The sequence below is a fragment of the Mirounga leonina genome, unplaced genomic scaffold, assembly GCF_011800145.1.
Source record: "Mirounga leonina isolate KUSES-001 unplaced genomic scaffold, KU_Mleo_1.0 Mir_153, whole genome shotgun sequence".
Taxonomy (NCBI): Eukaryota; Metazoa; Chordata; class Mammalia; order Carnivora; family Phocidae; genus Mirounga; species Mirounga leonina.
Window position 1 is genome coordinate 2,232,990 of NW_023270387.1, and position 24,062 is coordinate 2,257,051.

Sequence of the window (24,062 nt, forward strand, 5' to 3'; positions counted from 1 at the left end):
TGTGAGTAAAGTCATATGGTATTTGTTTTTCTCTGACTGACTTATTTCAGTTAGCATCACACTCTCTAGTTTCATCCATGTCATTGCAAATGGTAAGATTTCGTTTTTATGGCTGAGTAATATTCCATTGTATACATTTACCACTTTTTTATCCATTTATCAGCCAATGGACACTTGGGTTCTTTCCATAATTTGGCTATTGTTGATAATGCTGCTATAAACATAAGAGTGCATGTATCCTTTTGAATTAGTATTTTTGTATCCTTTGGGTAAATACTTATTTCCATCCTTATATTTGCTGTCTTGTAGGCATCATCCCTGATTCATTTCTGCTGGACCAGATGACTTCCCCCACATCATTCTAAGAGCCCATGCATTTTAATGGAAGTCAGCAAACTGTACCTTGAGACAAAAGCCAGAAACATAGAATGGAAACAGAAGGTAGGTGGGAGGTTATGTTGATTGCAAGAAATCAGAGAAGGAATTATAGAATTTGGAAAATGTTTTTCCTGTAGTGTGAACTGGCAAGCAATTCCATATACATGAAGTATTTTCAGCATGAATGTTCCCATCTTGGTGAAAGAAACTCCCCAACAAATGATTTTGAAATACATGTTCTTCTTGCCTATGGGATTTCAGTTTTCTTTCTTAGAATGTCTCAGAAGAAAGTTTGTTGGTTCTTTTTAAAAATATGTAGTTAAATAAATCAGAAGGACAACACAAAAGACAGGATGGGAAAATGATTAACCTCATCAAATAATACTTGTACCATGATTTTAAAAGAGGCAGAAACCCTCCAAATCTCACTACCTTGGTTCTCACTGAAACATGACCTTCTCTAGCAAGTGATTTTTCATCTCTAAACTTCAGAAGCTCCTCCTTCTCCCTTTAGTCCTTTTGTATGCCACCATAATACAGCCGTGTGCGGTGATCATTAAGTTACGTATCTGTCTTTCTCCCTGTATGGACTCCACGAAGTGTTCATGGGAACTAAGGACAGCTCCTAATCCTCAGGAAGTGATAAACGGACCTGAAGGAGGCATGGATCTCAAAGATCTGCAAAACCTCTCTGGGGCTTTTTAGTATAAAGGACTCCACACTGATTTTCAAGCTTACCTTGGTAATAATCTGGTTGCATTTAATAGTTCTCATTTGGGGAATTGTGTGTGAATTTTCCTCTACCTTCTGTGTTTTGTGTCTGCTGCATACTTCGTCACTATCATCTATTTATTGTTTTCTCCTGAGGTAGCATATAATTTCTCTAACCAGAACTTTTCTGCTTCTCATCAAATTTGTTTTTAGTGCATGCTTTCTCATATTTGGCAGTTAATGTGAGATGAGATAAAACAGAGTGGCAAGAGGAGGATCCAGCTTTTCTAATAAAATTTGTGTGTGTGTGTAGTCAAAAATGTACAGGCAATATAGAGGGATAAAATGACTGGATGTAAACATTTGTAGTATAGCACTAAATGCTTGCCTTTCCGTTTCTGAATATTTTCCAAAGCTTTAAAAAATGCTTCGCTGAAGCGGATGGAGAGTTGCAGGACATCTCAGAGCCCAGGGAACACAAAGTGGACTCATTGGCCTGGACAGGTGACGTAAGCCCAGGTAGGACGGCTGCCTGAGGTCATGTGCTAGCACCAGGAGATCTCTTCGGCCTCACAGAGGGACGAGAGACACTCTGGGCCCGCTTGAGGCAGGTTTTCTGGTCCCAGACTGCAGAAATGTGGGCTTCCCAGAAGCTATGCCCGCATCCTCACGAGAAATGGCGAACTTGGAGGAGGGAAAACAAAACAGCCACAGAGGGAGACAGGAAGGACACATGCAGATCTTGGCTATGGTCCTCGGGGATATGATACAAATGATCCCCTGAGTGTTTAATCCCAAGCTGGTCTGTATGCAGACATGGGACCTGAAAAAATCAGAGGAAAAAAGATGAAACTAGAATGAGATCCACAAATACTTAAGATACTGAAATTATTTGCATAGGCCATATACTCACCTGTTTAATGTTGTAAATAAAAGAGGGAATCCAGAGTATGTGTAAAACAATAAGAGGCGTAATAATTAACCAGGCAAAATGTTAAAACAAAAACAAATGCAACCTACAGAAATGTAAAGTATAATAAGGTGATGAAAATGAGGGCCATAAAAGTGTTTTCTAAAATTGATTGCGGTGAGGGTGCACGGCTCTGTGAATATAGAGTGAACAGAAAACATTAATAAATGTGGGAGGAATTAGATTAATTTGGATTGAAGTTTTCTGATACTATACATGTGAGTTAAGGAAGAATGTGCCACACAGAACATACTGGGTCTGTCTGGACGACCAGTATATTAAACCGAACCTGGAAAATTGGATGAGAGCGGGTCATATACTGATTATATATTTGGACTAATGTGCTGAGCACATAACTCTGTATCACAAGGTTAGTATGACATAAAAAAGCTTCTCTTTCAACTTTTATAAAAATTCAAAGTACAACTTGCATTCAAAGAAATGCACAAACATTAAGTTCACAGTTTGATAGATTTTGGCAATTGCATGCATCTGTTATCCACATATTAAGATGTAGGTGATTTCCATGACTTCAGAAAGATCATCTGTGCCCTGTCCCAGTCAACCCCACCTTCACTGAGGGACATTCATGGTTCTGAAATCTTTCACCAGAGACAAGTTTTTTGCTATCCTGTTTTTGTCTCTGTATACAGATTTTGCATAAAGGGATAATACAGGGTGAACTTTGCATAAGGCTTCTTCCACTCAGCGTCATGTTTTGGAGATGCATCCACATTGTTGAGTAGTTCGTTCCCCCTTAGCGTGGAGGAGTCTTCCATTATATGGAAATTATTTATCTCTTCTGATGGTGGACATTTGGGCTACTTTTTGGCTTTTCACTAATTTAAATAAGGTTGTTTTGAAGTAACACATTCCAGGGTTGTGTGTGTGTGTGTATGTGTGTGTTTATATGTTTTCATTTCTTTTGGATAAATGATGACTACATTTATGAGAAACTTCTAGAATGATTTCCAAACGTGTACCTTTTATATTCCCACCAGCAACATGTGAGAGTCTCAAGTTATCTTTTTACACTTTAACCATTCTCGTTGGGTAGATGATAGTATCACATTGTGGCTTTAATTTGCATTTTTCTGATAACTAATGATGTTGAACTCACTCATGGGCTTCCTAGTCACTGGTATATAAATAAACCTTGGTGAAATGCCCATTTTTATAACTGGGTTGATTTTATTATTTAGTTGTAGATGTTGCTTATATATTGTTGATTGAATTTCTTTGTAAGTTATATTTATTGCATATTTTTCCCAGTCTGAAGTTTGTATATCCATATTTTAAACAATATGAGCAAAATGTTTTAATTATGATAAGTTATTTTTGGTTAATGGTTTCTGTGTAGTATTCGTGAGCTTTTTTGTCCACCCCAATGTCAGCTCTAGGATGTGAAGCTAATCTACATTGAAAAGCAAGCTTTGGGGCGCCTGGGTGGCTCAGTCTTTAAGCGTCTGCCTTCAGCTCAGGTCATGATCCCGGGGCCCTGGGATCGAGCCCCTCCTAGGGCTCCCTGCTCTGGGGGAATCCTGCTTCTTCCTCTCCCACTTTCCCTGCTTGTGTTCTGTCTCTCACTGTGTCTCTCTCTGTCAAATAAATAAATAAAATCTTAAAAAAAGAAAAAGAAAAAGAAAAAAAGCAAGCTTTAACATGTAAGATTTTACATTAAGGTCTTTGATCTATCTCAAATTAATTTTTTTGTGTATAGGGCAAGGTATGGGTTAAGGTTCATTTTTTTTTTTCTCTTATGGATAGCCAGTCAGTCATTCCAGCACAGTTTATTCAAAAGAACTTCCTTTCCCTATTTTAGTATCTGACACCTTGTTGGAAGTAAATGGATTGTTAGCTTTTTTTTTTTTTTAAGATTTTATTTGTATATTTGACAGAGAGAGACACATCGAGAGAGGGAACACAAGCAGGGGGAGTGGGAGAGGGAGAAGCAGACTCCCCGTGGAGGAGGGAGCCCGATGCGGGGCTCGATCCGATGTGGGATCATGACCTGAGCCGAAGGCAGTCGCTGAACCAACCGAGCCACCCAGGCACCCCAAAGTGTTAGTTTTTTTTTTTTTTTTAATTAAATCTCTTATTCTGTTAAATTGATCTACTTATCTATTTTTATGCCTACGACAGTACTATATGTCTTGATCAATGCAGCAATATAGTAAATCTTGAAATAAGATCGTGTATAACCTCTTTTATTTTCTTTTTAAAATTGTTTTAGCTGCTCTAGTCCCTTTTCTTTTCCATATCAAAAATTACTAGAGAGAATTAGCATTGCCACAATACTGAGTATTGTAATCCCCTGACATGATGTGTCTCTCTACTGGAATTTTGGGATGTCTCTGTTTAGTTCTTGATCAGTATAGCTAGAGTTTTTTCAATCTAGATTTTCTTGGTTTTTCTCAATTGTTCATCCATGTTTTATTTGATTAATTTTCACTGTTATCTTGTTTCTTTCCTTCATTCTGCTGACTTTAATTTTTAAGATTTTTAATCTTTCTAATATCTTAAGGTAGAAGATTTGACCATCGATATTGAACCATTATTCTTTTTCTAATACAAGCATTATATTAGTTTTCTAGAGCTACCATAAAAGGTGTCACAAAGTGGGCAGCTTAAACTATAGTAATTTTTGGTCTTACAGCAACTTCTGGAGTCTAGAAGTCTGAGATCCAGGTGTTGGCAGAATTGGCTCTTTCTGATAGTTGTGAGGTGGAATTTGCTCCAGGTCCCTTTCTTAGTTTCTGGTGGTTTGCTGGCAATCTTTGGCATTCCTGGTTGTATACCCGCATCATCCCAATCTCTACCTTCACCTTGACGTGGCGTTCTTCCTGTGTGTTCTTGTGTCCAAAATTCCACTTTCCTAAGGACACCAGTTCTGTTTGATTAGGGGCCCACCCTACTCCAGGATGATCTTATCTTCACTAATTCTGTCTGTAGAGATACTCTTTCTAAATAAGGTCACAGTCTGAGTACTGTAGCTTGGGACTTCAACCTATGAATGGGGGGAACACAATTCAACCCATATCAAGCCTGAAAGTTCCCTTCTAAGTACTGCTAGATGGAATCCGAGAGATCCCAGTATATTATATATTCATTATCATTCAGCTTGAAATATTGTCCAACTCCCATTTTTATTTCTTTCCTAACACTTGGATTTAAAAATGTTTGATGTTTAATTTTGAAAGACTCAGTTTTCCGGGGTGCTGGGTGGTGCAGTCGGTTAAGTGTCCAAGTGGACTCTTGATTTTGGCTCAGGTCATGATCTCAGGGTCATGAGATCGGGCCCCGTGTCGGGCTCTGTGCTCAGCATGGAGTCTGCTGGAGATTCTCTCCATCTCCCTCTGCCTCTCCCACTTGTGACCTTTCTCTCTCTCTGAAATAAATAAATAAATCTTAAAAAAATATTTCATTTTCTTAGATGGCCTATCTTTATTGGTTTCTAATTTATTTCTGTTGATATTGGAGAACATACGACATGTGGTCTATTTTTAATGGTTTTATTGAGGTCTGATTAGAATGTAAAACAGTACACATATTGAAAGTGTACAATTGGATAAATGTTAAATATATACACGTCTGTGAACCTTCACCAGAACCAAGATGATGAACTTACCTATCAGCCCCTAAGGCGGTGTCTCTTGTGAACCCTTCCTCTCCTCCAATGACCAGGCAAACAGTGATCTATTTTCTGTATGTACAGAATAGTTTGCATTTTCTATTATTTTTCTATAAACTTTATCATACAGAACGCACTATTTTTTTGTCCGCCTTCTTTCACTGACCATAATTACTTTGTGATTCATCCATGCTGAAGCATGAATAACAGTTGATTTCTTTTTTATATTTGACTAGTTTGTCCAATTTTGCCAGGTTGTTTTCAGTGTTTGGTTATTACAAATAAAGCTGCTGTGAAAATCCGTGTGCAGGTCTTTGTGTGGGCATATGCTTTCATTTATCTCGGATAAATCTCTTGAAGCGGGTCGGGCACACATTCGCACAGGACCCCGGGGCACCAGCTGTATGTTCAAGTTTACAAGAAACCGACAGGCTGTTTTCCAAAGAGTGGTTGTATAATTAATATTCCAAGTGGTAGTGTACAAGAGCCGTTCCACGTTTGTGACACCACTTGGTGTGATCAGACTTTTTAATTTCAGGCTCTCAGAATGATGGTTGTGTGGTGCTCTTCTCTCATTTTTTGGCTCTAATTTGCATTTCCCTAATGATTAGTCATGGTGCACAGGTTTTCCTTTGCTTATTTGCAATCTATATATATTCTTTGGTGAAGTGATTTTCTTATCTTTTACACAGTTTTAATGGATTATTTATTTTTAATTACTGAGTCTGAAGAACTATTTATGTATTCTGGATTACAAATGTTTTATCAGATATGTGATTTGCAAATATTTTCTCTCAGTCTCTGACTTGTTTATTCATTTCCTTGGTAGTGTCCTTGAAGAGCAAAAATTCCTAATGCATTTTTAAAAGATGCTTTACTTCTATTTTCAGATTCTTTTGTATTATTAGCAGAGTGTTGGCTTTGGTCTAGGTAGGCAAATTATTTATTTGCAGATAAGCTTGATCTTTTTGAGGCTGTTTTTAACCTTTGGTAGGATGGGTCTATAATACCATTTGCTGCAAATCTAGATGAGCTCTTCTCCCATGGGGGCATTTGATGATTTACTACATGCTTGAATTGTGCAATGAAGCCACTTTTCTCCGACTGTTTGGAACTCAAATGCCTCCCCAACTTGTACAAATTCCCAGAGTATCTTAAAGCTCCTTTTATTTCTTTTCCTGGTCCTTTTTTCTTTCAAGTCCTCATGGAGTTCTGCCTTAAGCATATGTATTTTAGTGTTTGGCTGAACATTCAAGGGACATCCTGTGAGGATTCTGGAATTGTTTTTCCTGCACAGTTCCTTGTTCTCTGGTGCTCTGCCCCATAAACTGGAGTCCCTCCAGGGGCCCTCACTCTCACTTCTGACTCCTGAGCTCAGCGAGACTGCTCGGTTGTGAATGGATTTCGCATCCTTGCACTTTAGCCTGGAAAGTAGTGCCAGGCCCAAAGCAGGAACTTCAGGGAATTGCATTTTTTTTTTTCTCTCTTCTTTTCAGGTTTTCCATTCTGTGATTCGTGCTATAAAACATCTGAATGCATTTACTTCCTATACTTGGTCCAGTTTTCTTGTTTCTAGTCAGGCTGCTTCATGGCTAACGGATGTCCATAAGCAAGTTTTAAAATGATCAAATCATTCACGGTTTCTGACTTGAACTACTTTCCCTGACTCATCTTGAACCTCCAGCTTCTTCGCTTCCTTCCCTGCTGGTAGTCTCTTTTCTTAGATAGCACTTTCTAGCACTTTTTTTTTAGATAGCCCTTTCAGGGATTTGACTTCCACTTCTCCTTTGTCAAGACCCACTCTTCAGCTATATTGCCAAGAGCTGCCCTGAAGAAATAAGTATTTTGCTTGCTTAAGCAATTTTGCAGGTTCACACAGGTTAGGTCTCAACAATAATGAACATTGTAATGTTAGATAGGATTGTCTAGTTAGATATTGTCTTTTTTTTATTTTTTATTAAAGATTTTTATTTATTTATTTGAGAGAGAAAGACTGAGAGAGAGAGCACATGAGACGGGGGAGGGTCGGGAGGGTCAGAAGGAGAAGCAGACTCCCCGCCAAGCAGGGAGCCCGATGCGGGACTTGATCCAGGGACTCCAGGATCATGACCTGAGCCGAAGGCAGTTGCTCAACCAACTGAGCCACCCAGGCGCCCTAGATATTGTCTTTAAAGATCTTTGTCTTTGCAGTCCTTCCTTTCTAGATAAGGCCTTGTCATGATAAGAAATAATAAGCAGTCCAATTTGAGGATAATCTTAAGAATGAACTAATAATTAAATCCACTTATAAGGCTTACAGGCAGGGGTAGGAGAGGGGACAGGTGGGCTGGAGTTAGTCATAGCATGGTCTTGGCAGAGATTGATAGGAAATGATAAACCACAATGTCTCTGGAACATTTACTGGTCTTATCTTTAAAATGTATGGATCTGCAAGAACTTAACGTTAGATCAGTTTGTCTGTGATCTTATCTTGGACCATATGGATTTGATTGAACAGGTATTAAAAGAGTTTGCACTGAGCCTGTGATGTCCATCATGATGTGGTCTGGCAGTCTGTGTGTTTTGAGAGTCTGGGTACACTTTGCAAGTTCACTTCTCCGTCCCCATAGCCCAGATGCCTGCCAGGCCTTTTTCATTCCATTTGCAACACAAGAATTACCAACTGTATTCGAGATAGTGTGTCACGGAATTTAATTCCAAAGCTTAGAAAGAAATGAAGTATAACCGAATTGAGAATCTTAAGAAAATGTCTTTATGATTAATAATATTAATTTTCTGAAAGCAATTCAGAATTATATTCCCAGTACCAGACGTTTATTGAATGGATGAATGAAGGCAATTTTAAAAAGGTTATGAGACAAGAGACAGGAATTGGTAATGTGTGTAATCTTTTATCCTTGTGGACATAATTAAGTGAAACGTAATGTAGACACCTGAAATCTACAATTTAAGAAGCTATATAAAATCTAGATACTTCAGCTAGCTTCTCATATAGGTGGTTCAAATCATTTCCAATGGTTACAGATCTGATTGGATTAGGAGGGACAGCAAGGCATTGGGAGTTACATAGACACTGGTCATTAGCCTGGTAGTTTTATCACTAGTTGTAAGATCTTTAGGAAGTAATGTTTCTCTAGTCTCTGTTGCTTCATCTGAAAAATGGGCACATTATTATGAATGGGAAGAGAATTAAGTGATTGACTACATATACTAAACATATTGCATCTGCTCAGAACATATTACTCAGCTTTGCTTCTCTTTTCATCATTGTAATCAATGTGTAAGTATATAAAGGTAATATTGTATTTGTTAATAATGGTTATTTATTTGTTACTCTGTTTAAATGCAGATCCCCATACAAAACGCTAAACTTCTGACGAAAGATAAGAAAGAGAAGGGGAGAGAGAGAGCAGAGAGGAAAGATATCGAGGGCCATACAGAGAGGTCAAGTTTCACCCCAAATGAGTTATATCTCATGCTCCAGATTTTGAGTGCCTATGGAAATAAAAACTCTTAGAGGGAAAACATAGGTTAGATTATCTTTGTGTGTGTGTGTGGGGGGGTATTGTTCATTCAGTTTATTCAACCATCATTTGCCAGTAATTTACCAAATGCCAGAGTGGACAAAATGCCAATAATACAGGAAGGGACTGTAAACCATAGAGTCTATCAGGAGAGATGCGTATGGTGCGTGAAGATTCGTGTTACAAAGGAGAGGAGTTGTAGCTTTGGGGTCATGTAACAAGGACCCCTACGTAGGCTGGGAGAGGACATCTGGGGAATCTTCTATGTGGAAGGGATATTTGAGCAAAGGACTAAACATTGTAGAGTTTTCTAGGTCACAGAGTGGCCTGAGAAGTAATGTGGGGATAGAATTCTTTGAAGATTCATCATCTCCACAAAGACCCTGAGACAGGAGAAAGCATGGTTTGCACAGAGACTGAAGCAGAGCTGCATGAAAGGGACTGGTAGTGCACCAAGGACAGGGTAGACCAGGACCCCCTAAGGGGAGGCTGAAGGAAGTCCAAGACTAAGTAACATCGGGTCTTATCTGCTATGTTAAATATTTTGGATTTTAAGAGCAATACGAAGTCATTGAAAGGTTTGAATCAGGGCAATGCAACTGATTTGTGCTGTAAGAGAATCTGTTTCTCTGCAGTGGGATGCATATGTTTGAAGATAAAAGAGTGTTTATGCAAAAAAAAAAAAAAAAAAAGCCAGGAAATTGGTAGCTTCATGCAAGGCATGTCTAACAAGGATTTGCATTAGGGTGGTGACAGTAGGAATGAATAGACCAGGATAAGTTAGGAAGGTAGTTAAAAGTAAGCATCAACAGGGGGCACCTGGTGGGTTAAACATCTGGCTCTTGATTTCAGCTCATGTCATGATCTCAGGGTCGTGGAGTTGGGCTCCACACTGACCTGGGAGTCTGCTTGAAGATTCTCTTTCTCCCTCTGCCCCTCCCCACCTTTCTCTCTAAAACAAATGAATAAATATTAAAAAAAAAAAATTAGCATCAACAGGATTTTGCCCAGCAGGCAAATTCTGCCCTAAAAGCCCTCCCAACCTCCTCTACCCTCCTCCTTACTTGGAGAAGTTCTATGCATTCTTTAAATTTAAGCTCAAGTGCTACCTGCATTTTGATGACCTCCCTTCCACAGGCAGAGTTAGCAAATTATTATTAGAGTACCTGGCAAATTAAAGGATTTTTAGACAGTGGATTTCAACTCTGGATATACATTGAAGGCATCTGGGGAACTAATACCTGCCTCCCACCCCAGACCAACTCTTTGTGAGTAGGGACAGAGTAAGAGTCTTGCTTGAAAGCTCTCCAGGTGATTCTGATATGTATGAACGGAAGGGAAACAGCACCTAAAGGCATTTACCATATTGGCATTTCTGGCTGCTTTTTCCATTGGGCTGTACACGCGTGGACCAGGACTGGTTCCGAGAGTTTAGCACAGCAATGATACATCTTAATTTTCTGCTATATACTTAAATAAATTAAAATATGCAACTTGAATTACTTTTGGCCAATTGAGGCTTCTCTGCCCCTAAAGATGACTGAAAATAATTCAGAGGAGATCCATGAAGTGTCTGCCCTGGAAACACCTTACTGAGGTGGAAACAGGCATTTAAAATATAAAGTGTGTAACTATTGCCAAAATATAAACATTGTTGCCCATGGCAACGTACCCTGACCTGGGCTCTGCCCAAGGATTTTTTTTTCTGACCTAAAAGATAAACTTTTTTTAAAAAGTATATATTTCAATAAATGTACATTCCCCTAAAATACACAAGCTACTGGGCTACTTTGACCCTAATACCCAATCTGTTCCCAGGCATGGAGGCAATCTCTAGTCTGGTGGGAGTAGAAAAGGTGCAGACTGATTTCTTCTACCTATCCCCACTTCGTCTAGCTCAGGGAGAGAAGCATAAGCTGATTTCTCTGAAAGCCTTATCATATTACTGGTTTTGGAATGACACTGCAGCTTGTCTATTACCACAATTCATGGGATGGATTTCACTGGCTTATAGTACAGCACCTGTTTAGTTTCTAAAGAAGCTGTTTGATCCCAACATAAAATGAATGACTGCCCAATTTCACATGAAGCCAAACAAATTTCAAGAAGGCTCGGGGAGGAGCAGAGGGACCCTTTCCATCCTGACTCGGACTCTGGCCCCACAGGGAAGCGTCTGGACACCCATGCACACTGGTGCTGAATGGCCTTAGGGCTGTCATTCTTTCCTCTCATGTTCACACGGTATGCATTCTTAGAAAAGTGGTGGTTCTATCAAGGAGGGGATAAAGGACCAAATCAGAGACCTTAGCTATCCTGGCCTTCCTGTCTGGGAAGGAAATGAAGGTAGGGGGCGGGGGTAACCACAGAGCTGAGGCCAAATCCAAAGCAGAGGATTGACACAGAGGACAGGCAAGAGGCTGAGAATGAGTCCGGAGACCCAGCTTTGAGGGACTCCCTGAAGTAAGATCCTAGTACAGGGTGAGACTTCACCTTCCCCTTGCAACTCAAGTCAGAATAATAGGATTTTCCATGATTTTTTAAAAGGTTTATGGATGGGCGCCTGGGTGGCTCAGTTGGTTGAGCGACTGCCTTCGGCTCAGGTCATGATCCTGGAGGCCCCGGGATCGAGTCCCGCATCGGGCTCCCTGCTCAGGAGGGAACCTGCTTCTCCCTCTGACCCTCCCCCCTCTCATGTGCTCTCTCTCTCTCGTTCTCTCTGTCTCAAATAAATAAATTTAAAAAAAATCTTTAAAAAAAATAATAAAAGGTTTATGGATCTTCCCGGTCTCATATCTGGTCTTTCTAACCCTGTTAATACCCTGCACCATTCTTGGAAGCATAGATCCAAGTTTCTGGTCTACCTCTACAGAATTTCATGGCATGAAATTTGTTCACTAATCTTATTCTTGCTTTCTGTATTAATTTCTTATCACCATGTGAAAAATGACCACAATCTTGGTGGTTTAAAACCACACATGCTTATTTAAAAACAACAACAACAAAAACATGTTTATGGATCAGAAGACTTAACATTTTTTTAAGTAAGCTCTATACCCAAGGTGGGGCTGGAACTCATGACCCTAAGATCAGGAGTCTCATGCTCTACTCACTGAGCCAGCCAGGTGCCCCAACACCCACACACACTCATTATTTTTTTAAAGGTTCCTTTATTTTAGGGAGGAAGGCAGAGGGAGAGAATCCTTAAGCAGACTCCCAGCTGAGCACAGAGCCCTCCTGCAGCTTTTATGTAGGCTGTCCACAACAGGGTTGTTTCTTATTTCAGGCCCATAGGAGAATATGCTCCACTCCCAGTCTTTCTGGTCTCTTCTAAGGGCTCAGCTGATTCTGTCAGAAGGGCCCAAGATAAGTTCCCCGAGTTAAAGTCAATGGATTAGGAAGTTGGATAATACCTGAAAAATCCCTTCACAGAAATACCAGGCTAACTAGCAGACATCACTAGTAATCAGTAACCAGGCATTCTGGTTACTACTGTTGCAGCATAAATTACCCCCAACTTATTGACTCATGGACATAGTTTATGTGAGCCAGGAATTTGAGGAGGGCTTGGTTAGGTGTTTCTGGTTTGGGGTTTTTCATCAGACTGCATTCAGAATGTGGCCGTTTTTGACTGTTGCTCACAGTGAGCTTTTCTCCCCATTTATTTGTCTCCCTTTCTCTCTCTCTCTCTCTCCACACACCACCCCTGCAGCCTTAGAGACTCAATCTGTCTGTTTACACAGGTTTTGGGGGCTGCTTATGGAATGACAGCTTCAGGGAAGTTTGCTGCTCACCTCGGGGCGCAGGACTCCCACACGAGGCCTTTACTGAGTTAAATAGAAGCTGTGTCACCTTTTCTAACCAAGCCCTAAGATCTCACCGAGTGTCACTTTTGCTGCATTCTAAGTGAGTTACAAACATGACCTACCTTATTCAAGGAGAAGGGAATTCTACTCCCTACTCAAGGGGTGTGACATGATTATAAAAGAACATGGGGGATGAGAGACGACATCAGGAACATTTTTGTATGATACCATTTGCTCCAAGAGGGAAGAGCCAGATGTGACAGTGGAATGTGAAATACATATAAAGGAATGCACATATATTTAACCATTTAAGTAGGAACGTCATGATTAAGGCCACTTTTTAAGGGACTCGATATTTTTATAAACATCATATTTATGGTTGTTTGCATGTTTACTGCATGGCTACTTCAATATAATGAGGCATTCACAGGTGTGTATGTCCTGGACCAAAAACAATGTTTATAGACTGAAAGGATGAATTAATAGATCCTGTTAAAGATTGTTGCTTTGGATGTTCTGACGAAAACATCTAGAAGGCAATTTAAAAAAAGAGTTTAATTTCAGGAGAAATACCAGGATCAGGGAATGGAGTTTGGGAGCATCTACACAGTGTCACTGACCTGGTCCAAGAAGACCAGCATGCCCATCTGGACTTGCATTGATACAGGAATGTTTGACTCAGGTTATCTGCATGAATGTGATGCAGTTTGGGGTCATTTTTGTCCGTGAGGAGGATGCTGTCTGCTCCACTCAGTTGACTCCTTCTTCCCACCCCTTGTCGTGATGATTCTGTGACAGGCACTGCTGGTGTCTATGAGGAGCCAAACCCAGACTCAGCCCGGCCTTTCTACTGACGCCTCCCTTTGAGGCCAGGTGGGGTGGGGGGGAGGGTGGCAGCTGTCCTAGCATTGCGGCTATAAAAGGTAGGTTTGGGTGAAGAGAAAGCAGCATCCTGAATCCTAGCCCTGTTGGGTATCAGCTCTGTGACCTTGGCCTTAATCCTTAGCAGCCTGTGTTCTCATCTGTAAAATTGGGAAAATAATACCTGGCAGAAATTATATGAGATTGTGAATATACAATGTAGAAGTTAATCAATAAATAAAACTACAGTTCTCTGGCTCAGGCTGATGATTCGGATGACTAATGGAGAAAAAGCACTGAATGCTTGATCTGAACATTTTCGGCTGTTGTCGATGGGTATCGGGTCAACTGTGAGTTAATCCATGAATTGTGAAGATTCACCTGCATTGATGCACAGAAACTCCCTGGATTTTACGTTGAATATTGACGTCATGCCTGTGTGTAGCTGCCATTCAAGTGAAATACTGAATGACTTTTAAAAATATAGATGAGTGGGCACCTGGATGGCTCAGTTGGTTGATTCTTGGTTTCGGCTCAGGTCTTGATATCGAGCCCCGTGTTGGGCTTCGTGCTCAGTGCAGGGTCTGCTTGTCCTTCTCACTCTCCCTCTGCTCTTTCCCCCGCTCATGCTCTATCTCTCTCTCTCTCTCAAATAAATAAATACTATCTTAAAAAGTGTAGATGAGCATTTTGCTTCACTGGAGTTAAAGCAGATTGGGCTGAATATCTGATATAATCTCTGATCATTTAACTACTTTGAATCCTTAAAATTATTTTGGTGTTTTGTTTTTTTAGGGCTTGCTTGGGTCTTAGCTCATCTTCCTTAAGATGTATAATTCCTCATGATACATGTTAGGTGCCCAGAATATTAGATGATGTTCTCTTGGGAAGCTCTTTGCATCCATTTGATAATCAACTGCTACCGTGTCTTCTTGCTTTGTCTTAAGTCCCTTGATTCATATGAAGTGCTTTCACCCGTATAAATTAATTTCCCAGACAGTTTTCATAAAACATCTGTTTTTAGAGGGTACATATGTATTCACAGAAGAAGTTAGTTGTTCTGCCCCCAGTAACCTTAGAATGATAGTTTGAACACTTTAGACCTCATTTTACTCATTCTTAAAAATTCTTGAAGTGTTTGGCCTTTAAAACGTTATACTTTCTAGCTTTGCGCAGTGGCAGTATTGTAGCCAATGAGGTTTATCCGAGGCGCGATTATTGCTAATTAAAACGTTATACTTTCTGGAGCACCTGGGTGGTGCAGTCGGTTACACGTCTGCTTCTTGGTTTCAGCTCAGGTCCTGATCTCAGGGTCGTGAGCTCTGGCCCTGCGTTGGGCTCTGCGCTCAGCCAAGAGTTGCTTGAGATTCTCTCTCCCTCTGCCCCTCCCCCCCACACCCGGGCCTCTCTCTAAAATAAATGAATAAATAAATCTTTAAAAAGTTATGCTTTCCATTGTTCTAAGACACCTATTTACCAGTAAAAACAAAGTTATGAGCAGTAACATTTTCTTCCACTAAATAGAGTCATGAAGTAAGTTGAGGTGTGAAGTTTGCCTTCTTGTTGTGTCTGAATGATGGGTCCAGTGGGTTCCCCTGAGGCACATGGTCTCTAGCTTGCTGCACCAGCCACTGCCTTTCACACTCTTCTCCACTCCTGTGTTTCCCAGCTCCTGGAAACTGGATTCATGGCTAGTTTCACTGATGGCCCAGCCACGCTTGTTTCTAGCCATGTCTGGAGGCAGCCCGCTCCCATCCAACCCTTGTCTTACAAAGTATGGAACTGACTATTTACCATGGAAGTAAAATTAAAAATTATTAACTATAGGGGTGCCTGGGTGGCTCAGTCGTTGGGCGTCTGCCTTCGGCTCGGGTCATGATCCCAGGGTCCTGGGGTGGAGCCCCGCAACGGGCTCCCTGCTCAGCGGGGAGTCTGCTTCTCCCTCTCCCGCTCCCCCTGCTTGTGTTCCCTCTCTCGCTGTGTCTCTCTGTCAAATAAATAAAATAAAATAAAATAAAATAAAATAAAATAAAATAAAATAAAATAAAATTATTAACTATAAAGGTTATAAAGACCGCAAATATCACAATCCAGTCAATAAAGTAATTTTCATACTAATTAACTACCTGACAACAAATTTGTAATATTTTTCATACATTATTTGGCTTTATATTTACTGAATAATTGGGGTCCCTGGGTGGCTCAGTAGGTTAAGCGTCAGACTCTTGATTTCAACTCAGGCCTTGATCTCAGGGTTGTGAGTTCAAGCCCTGTGTTGGGGTAAGCATGGAGCCTACTTAAAAAAATAATAATAAATTAATAGATTTATTGAATAGCTATTGATAATGGTATTATAATATAATTTTTTATAGAAAATAAATAATTCAGTCTTTCCTCTAGCAGGGTTCACTGAAATGTTTTTTAGTACCGATAGCTTAGAAACATTTATTATTCACAGCCCACTCCTGATAACATGATGTACATTTCTAGGATTATTGTAAAGTTTTGAAAACCCATATTTAGATATGGTCTCTGGCTCTTTTTGTCAGAACCTCAAATGACTTGGTGGTAAGAGCATTGTAAGAAGCCAAGCTTGGATCTGGCTCCCAACAACCCCTTTACAGAAATGACTGAAAACCACATAAATAACCATCTCACTAAATCCTAATGAAATGTGTCCCTAACTCAACTTCCTCTTAGCTGGGTTCCAAAATCACCCACAGCCACTCTAAAGGGATTTGATAGAAGGGAGCTGTGATGTAGAGGAAGAGGTGTTTCACAGGAATAGTGGTCCTCCCTGCAAAAATGTTTCACTTTGGCAAATTATACAAAACCGTATGACAATATGAATGAGAGAAAGTTGTGTAGTTGAGGGATCCTGAGCTAAAGCGTAGCACCTTCTGAGTAAAATCCCTACCCTTCGCCCATTCTGAAGTCCCCCTGCTGGAACAGCAGAAGCTGGGGCCAGAGCCTGGGGCCTTGGTAATGACTTTATTTCGCCATTCCTACTGTGAAGCCTCATTGGCCCCATTTCTGAGCCAGCTGCTGGGGGTTGGAGATGGGGGCTCAGCTCACAAACACAGGTTCCCGCAGCTCCATAACGAAACCGTCATCGAATGAACACATAGCCGCAGCTCCCTAATATCCGCTTTCTCCATTCTTGGGCTCACTCTCTTGTAGATCCCACTTGTACTGGTTTTGTGATTGCGTTTCCCTTGGAACCATGCCAGCCTCCCACTACAGCTTCTTCCTACTCACACGCTGTCAGTCGTGTTCCAGAGTCGTAAAGCTTTGGGGTTAAAATCAATTGTGAATACCCGGAGCTGTCTGAATCACGCAGAAAGAGAGACCCTCCCTTCCCTGGTCATCCACGTAGTGGCCTCATCCTTACTGGGGTGAGAGAGAGCAGACGCCTAGGGGATGGGTCTGGTGGGCCATCCCCCAGGTGGACCCATAACTCGAGGGGAAGGGAGAGATTTTTAAGTGGAGACTTCTGCATTCATTGCATCTACAATAAGAGCCCCGGAAGGAAGGAACGAGCCCGCCATGATGGAGGATGGAAAGAGTGAACTTCCGTGTTGGGCTGAGATCTGGATCATCAGGAACTTCAGTTAGTATACCTCTGGCTCCACAGGATTATTGAGTGACAGAAGCCGAACGGGGCGTTAGAAATATCCCAGGTCTTACTTACATCTTCTTGTGCTTCAGGGAATTCTAGTCATGAAAAACAGGTTGATCTGAAATTTGCTTTCCTTGGGCCTTCCTCTCTTCTTGGTGGCTGGAAAGGGGATCACATCGCTTCTAAATGCGAGACATCACATGTTTAAGGAGCCCTTAGGACTAACTGCTGTTAACTTATCCTCAGCGGAAGCCTTCCTTTCGCAGGTACTTCTGCTACTCCACCTCACAGTCACAGGGCAGTTAGATCTTTAAACCCCAGAACAGTAGGACCTCAAGTGAATCCCAGTCTAAATCTCATCAGACTCGGTTCCATCCTGTCCATGTCTTTCTGCATTGAACACATTTGCTTTACCTCCACCAGCTCCTTCCATTGGTGAATGTGATTCTGAATGCTTTGAACAAAACATTAATTTAAAAAGACCTCTAGCATGCCACTAGAAACGTGATGGTTTCTAGGGTCCGCATGGTGCCTCTGTAACAAAGATTTTATTTATTTATTTCACAGAGAGAGACACAGCGAGAGAGGGAACACAAGCAGGGGGAGCAGGAGAGGGAAAAGCAGGCTCCCTGCTGAGCAGGGAGTCCATCGATCCCAGGACCCTGAGATCATGACCTGAGCCGAAGGCAGACACTTAATGACTGAGCCACCCAGGCACCCATGTACCGTGTTTGAAAATAGGTGCCCTTTCTCATGACAAAAATTAAACAATACATGATTTTTTTTATAACAGTAATAATGAGACACAAACAATTTACTCAAATTTTTGAGATTAAATAATAGAAAATTCAAATTTTAATCACAGTAAATGAGTACTTTAAGTAATTTGCATTAAAGTAGTTTTTGTAAAATAATTACATATTTTGCTTTCATGGAAACGGAAATGTTTATGACATTTTCAGTGATCTGATAATTGTGGTCTTTTTAAAAAATAATTACTAGATTAAATCTTCTTTTTTAGACTTTGACCTTAAGAAGTTTTTAAATGACTTTTAATGTTGAAATATTAGTTTCCTCTGGCAAATAATATTAACAAAATTAAATATATTCCATAAGCTATAAAAATTCAAAAACATGACCAATAAGTTATTGCTGTGAGCATTATAGGACAGAAATCATAATAGATATTTTTAAAAATTTTTTTAGGTCTTCAAAAATCTTTGTTATGTTTAGCAATAAATTTTAATGATACATTTTTACTTAGTTTCAGTAATCTATGTTCCTTGTAATTCTTCAAGTTACAAATGTAATCTCGAACATAAGAAAACTATGATATTTTTTCTGTATCATATTTATTTTAAAAATGAAAGTGTAGTAACCAATATGAAAACAAATTATTTTGAACTTTACTTCTGGGTTGTAGATGGGATTCTGTTAAAATAAGTTTTCTTCTTCCCTCTTTTAGTATTTTCTATGTTGGAGAAGCTGCTATTGATAACTGTCAAGATGCTTTGTTATACTTTTAGCTTCAAATATAGTATATGGTATATGAAGAGTATATGTTAGATGTCTCTTTGGTAAATATATGTATATGTATATTTGGCAAATGCAGTTTCTTAGTTTTTATTCAAGTATTTCCTTAATTCTCTTGATTGCTTTAGGGTGTTGGATGATAGTTCCTTTATAATTTTTGTTATAAAAATAATTTTACTTAAAATATCTTGCACTACGTATGAAGAATTCTGGCAAAAGCAGGTAAACTAACATTTAATTAAGCCTCTAGCTATTTGCCATTTATAGTAAAAGAGAATATAGAAACAACTTAAGTGATACCTTAAGAAAGAAAATGCATGTGTCCAGATTATGGACTATTTTAAACATTTCTGGAAAAGAAAAAGAAAAGGAGGTGTAGAGACAGGGCTTCTCTTGAAGGAAGCATCCCTAAGAGACATAGAGAACAATTACAATGAGTGGAGCTTGTTTGTTTTTAAGTTTATTGAAGTGTAATTTATATATTTCAGTACATTGTAAAGGCACGATTTTAGAGACTTTTGCGATCAATCCATATTCTCCTCCTGCCAGGCCCAGACAACCACAGATTTGCTCTCTGTCCTTTTGAAATTCCATACAAGTGCAATCATACAGTATGTGGGGCATTTTTGTAGGTGGCTCCTTTTGTGTAACATAGGGATCCACAGCCTTTTTCTCCTATGGGCCAAATACTAATTATTGTAGGTTCTATGAACTTTGTGGTTTCTACTGAGGCCACCGAGCTGTGCCATCTGATGCCTCATTTCAGGGAGAAAGCGTTCTGTCACCACTGGGTACGGAGGAAGCCGTAGGTTTTTCTTGGAATCCTTTACAAGATTGAGGAAATATCCTTCTATTCCTAGTCTCTGAGCATTTTTTTTCACAAATGAGTAATGAGTTTTGACACATGTTTTGTCTGTGATTATTATCATTTGGATTTTGCCTTTTTTCTGTTAGTATTGTGCGTAATATTAACTGATTTTTTATTTAAATTCAATTAATTACCATATAGTGTATTACTAGTTTCAGAGGTAGAGTTCAGTGATTCATCAGTTGTCTGTAACACCCAAGGCTCATGACATCATGTGTCACACCAGTCTTTTCATTCCTGGGACAAACTGAGCTTGGTCACGGTATGTTATCTTTTTTACATATTGAATTTAATTGCTAGTATTTTGCTAAGGACTTTGTAATATGTACTCATGAAGGATATTAATCCATTGTAGGGTTTTGTTTTGTTTTGTTTTGTTTTCCTGTGATATCTTTGTGTGACTTTATTTTTATTTTTATTTTTTTTTTAAGATTTTATTTATTTATTTGGTAGTGCACAAGCAGGCAGACCAGCAGGCAGAAGGGAAGGGAGAAGGAGAAGCAGGCTCCCCGCTGAGCAAGGACCCCCCATGCAGGGCTCGATCCCAGGGTCCTGGGATCACGATCCGAGCCACAGGAAGATGCTCAACCAACTGAGCCACACAGGTGCCCCTTTGTGTGACTTTAGCATAAGGAAAATACTGGGCTAAAAGATTGGATTGTAAAGTGTTCTTCTCTCCATTTTGTAGAGTTTATGGAGGATTGGTATTGTTTTAATATTTGATAGAAATCATCAGTGAAGCCATCTGTCCTTGAGTTTTCTTTATGGGAACATTAAAAAATTCATTTTTAAAAAAAAATCAATTTCTTTACTTGGTTTAGAACTATTCATATTTCTGTTTCTTTTCCAGTCACTTTGGTGATTTACATGTTTTTAGAAATTTGTCTATTTTATCTAAATTTCCTAATTTTATTGGAATAAATTTGTTCATACTGTTTCTTTATAATTCTTTTAATTTTAGTAGGATTGGAAGTGATGTATCTCTTCCATCCCTGATTTCAGTGTGTCTTCTTTTTTCCCTGGTCAGCTTAGCTAAAGCTTGTCAGTTTTGTAGATTAACAAAAGAACTATTTCTTAGCTTCATTATTTGTTTTGATTATTTTTCTGTTTTTCTGTTTTATTGATTTCAGTTCAGATCTTCCCTATTTCTTTCCTTTTGCTGACTTTCAGTTGGTTTCCTTATTTTTTTTCTTTTTCAGTTTCTTAAGAAGCGTAGGCTATTTATTTGAGATGGATCTTCTTTTTTTTCATTTAAATTCCAGTATAGTTAACATACAGTATAATATTAGTTTCAGATGTACAATATACTGATTCAACGCTTCCATACATCACCTGGTGCTCATCACGACAGGTGCACTCCTTCATCCCCATCACCTGTTTCTCCCATGCCCCCACCCACCTCCCCTCTGGTCACCATCAGTGTGTTCTCTAGAGTTCAGAATCTTTCTTGATTTGTCTCTCTCTCTTTTTCCCCTTTATTTGTTTTTTAAATTCCACATATGAGTAAAATTATATGGTATTTGTCTTTCTCTGACTGACTTATTTCACTTAGCATTATACTCTCTAGCTCCATCCATGGCATTGCAAATGGCAAGATTTCATTCCTTTTTATGGCTGAGTAATATTCCATTGTATATATATACCACTTCTTTATGCATTCATCAATCCATGGATACTTGGGCTGTTTCCATAATTTGGCCATTGTAGATAATGCTGCTTTAAACATTGGGGTGCATGTATCCTTTTGAATTAGTATTTTTGTATCCTTTGGAGAAATACCTAGTAGTGCAATTACTGGGTCTTAGGGTAGTTCTATTTTTAAGTTTTTGAGGACCCTCCATGCTGTTTTCCAGAGTGGCTGCACCAGTTTGCATTCCCACCAACAGTGTAAGAGGGTTCCCCTTTCTCCACATCCTTGCCAACACCTGTTGTTTCCTGTGTTGTTGATTTTAGCCAATCTTACAGTTGTGAGGTAATATTTCCTTGGGGTGTTGATTTGCATTTTCTTGATGATGAGTGATGTTGAGCATCTTTTCATGTGTCTATTGGCCATCTGGATGTCTTCTTTGGAAAAATGTCTATTCATGTCTTCAGCCCATTTTTAAATTTGATTATTCCTTTGGATGTTGCATTTTATAAGTTCTTTATATATTGTGGATACTAACCCTTTATCAGATATGTCATTTGCAAATACCTTTTCCAACTTCATAGGTTGCCTGATTGTTTCCTTTGCTGTGCAGAAGCTTTTTATTTTGATGTAGTCGCAATAATTTATTTTTGCTTTTATTTCCCTTGCCTCAGGAGACATATCTAGGAAGAAGTTTCTATGACCCATGTCAAAGAAGTTACTGCCTGTGTTCCCTTCTAGGATTTTGTGGTTTCAGGTCTCTCATTTAGGTCTTTGATCTATTTTGAATTTATTTTTTTGTATGGTGTAAGAAAGTGGTTAAGTTTCATTCTTCTGCATGTTTCTGTCCAGTTTTCCCAACACCATTTGTTGAAGAGACTGTCTTTTTCCCATTGGATAGTCTTTCCTGCTTTATCGAAGATTAGTTGACCATAGAGTTGTGGGTTTCTTTCTGGGTTTTCCATTCTGTTCTATTGATCTATGTGTCTGTTTTTGTGCCAGTACCATACTATTTGACTACTACACTTTTGTAATATAGCTAGAAGTCCAGAATTGTAATGCCTCCAGCTTTGCTTTTCTTTTTCAAGACTGCTTTGTCTATTCAGGGTCTTCTATGGTTCCACACAAATTTTAGGATTGTTTGTTGTAGCTCTGTGGAAAATGCTGGTAATATTTTGATAGGGATTGCATTAAATGTGTAGATTGCTTTGGGCAGTATTGAAATTTTAATAATATTCTTTCAATCCACGAGCATGGAATGTTTTTCCATTTCTTTGTGTCATGTTCAATTTCTTTCAGCACTATTTTATAGGTTTTTTACCCCTTTGGTTAGGTTTATTCCTAGGTTTCTTATTGTTGTTGGTACAATTGTAAATGGGATTGATTCCTTAATATCTCTTTCTACTGTTTCATTATTGGTGTATAGAAATGCAACAGATTTCTGGACATTGATGTATCCTGTAACTTTACTAAATTCGTGTATCAGTTCTAGCAGGTTTTTGGTGGGCTCTTTGGGCTTTCTATATGTAGTATCATGTCATCAGCAGATAATGACAATTTGACTTCTTCCTTACCAATTTGGATGCTTTATATATATATTTTTAAAGATTTTATTTATTTATTTGACAGAGACACAGCAAGAGAGGAAACACAAGCAGGGGGAGAGGGAGAAGCAAGCTCTCCGCCGAGCAGGGAGCCCGATGCAGGGCTCGATCCCAGGACCCTGGGATCATGACCTGAGCCGAAGGCGGACGCTTAACAACTGAGCCCCCCAGGCGCCCCTGGATGCTTTATATTTTTGTTGTTGTTGTCTGATTGCTGTTGCTAGGACTTCCAGGACTATGCTGAATAAAAGTGGTCAGAGTGGACATCCCTGTATTGTTCCTGACTATAGAGGAAAAGCTCTCAGTTTCTCTCTATTTAGAGTGACATTACCTGTGGGTGTTTCATAGGTGGCCTTATTATACTGAGGTATGTTCCATTTAAACCTACTTTGTTTATGGTTTTAACACGAATGGATGTTTTACTTTGTCAAATGCTTCTTCTGCATCTATTGAAATGATCCTATGGTTCTTATCCTTTCTTTTATTGATGTGATGTATCATGTTGATTCATTTGGGAAAATGGAATCACTATTACAACTCAGGAATAAATGCCACTTGATCATGGTGAATGTTTTTTTAATACCTTGTTGGATTTGGTTTGCTAATATTTTGTTGAGGATTTTTGCATCTATGTTCATCAGAGATATTGGCCAGTAGTCTCTTTTTTAGTGGAATCTTTGTCTGGTTTTGGTATCAGGATAATGCTGGCCTCAGAATGAATTTGGAAGTTTTCATTCTTTTTCTATTTTTTTGAATAATTTGAGAAGAATAGGTATTAACTCTTCCTTAAATGTTTGGTAGAGTTTGTGAAGCCATCTGGCCCTGGACTTTTATTTGTTGGGAGTTTTTTGATTATTGATTCAATTTCTTTGCGGGTTATCAGTCTGTGCAAGTTGTCTATTTCTTCCTGTTTCAGTTTTCGTAGTTTGAAGG

The 24,062-nt window shown here is 39.3% G+C and overlaps 1 long non-coding RNA gene and 1 pseudogene across 1 annotated transcript; both read left to right on the top strand.

Annotated features, from left to right (window-relative positions):
* The first annotated feature begins 209 nt into the window (after positions 1–209).
* Positions 210–2,547, top strand: LOC118013163. The gene is made up of 3 exons (XR_004679941.1): positions 210–441; positions 979–1,120; positions 1,505–2,547. It is a non-coding gene; the product is annotated as an uncharacterized LOC118013163 (long non-coding RNA).
* A 12,495-nt stretch (positions 2,548–15,042) lies between these two features.
* Positions 15,043–15,216, top strand: LOC118013551 (annotated as a pseudogene).
* The last annotated feature ends 8,846 nt before the right edge of the window (positions 15,217–24,062 follow it).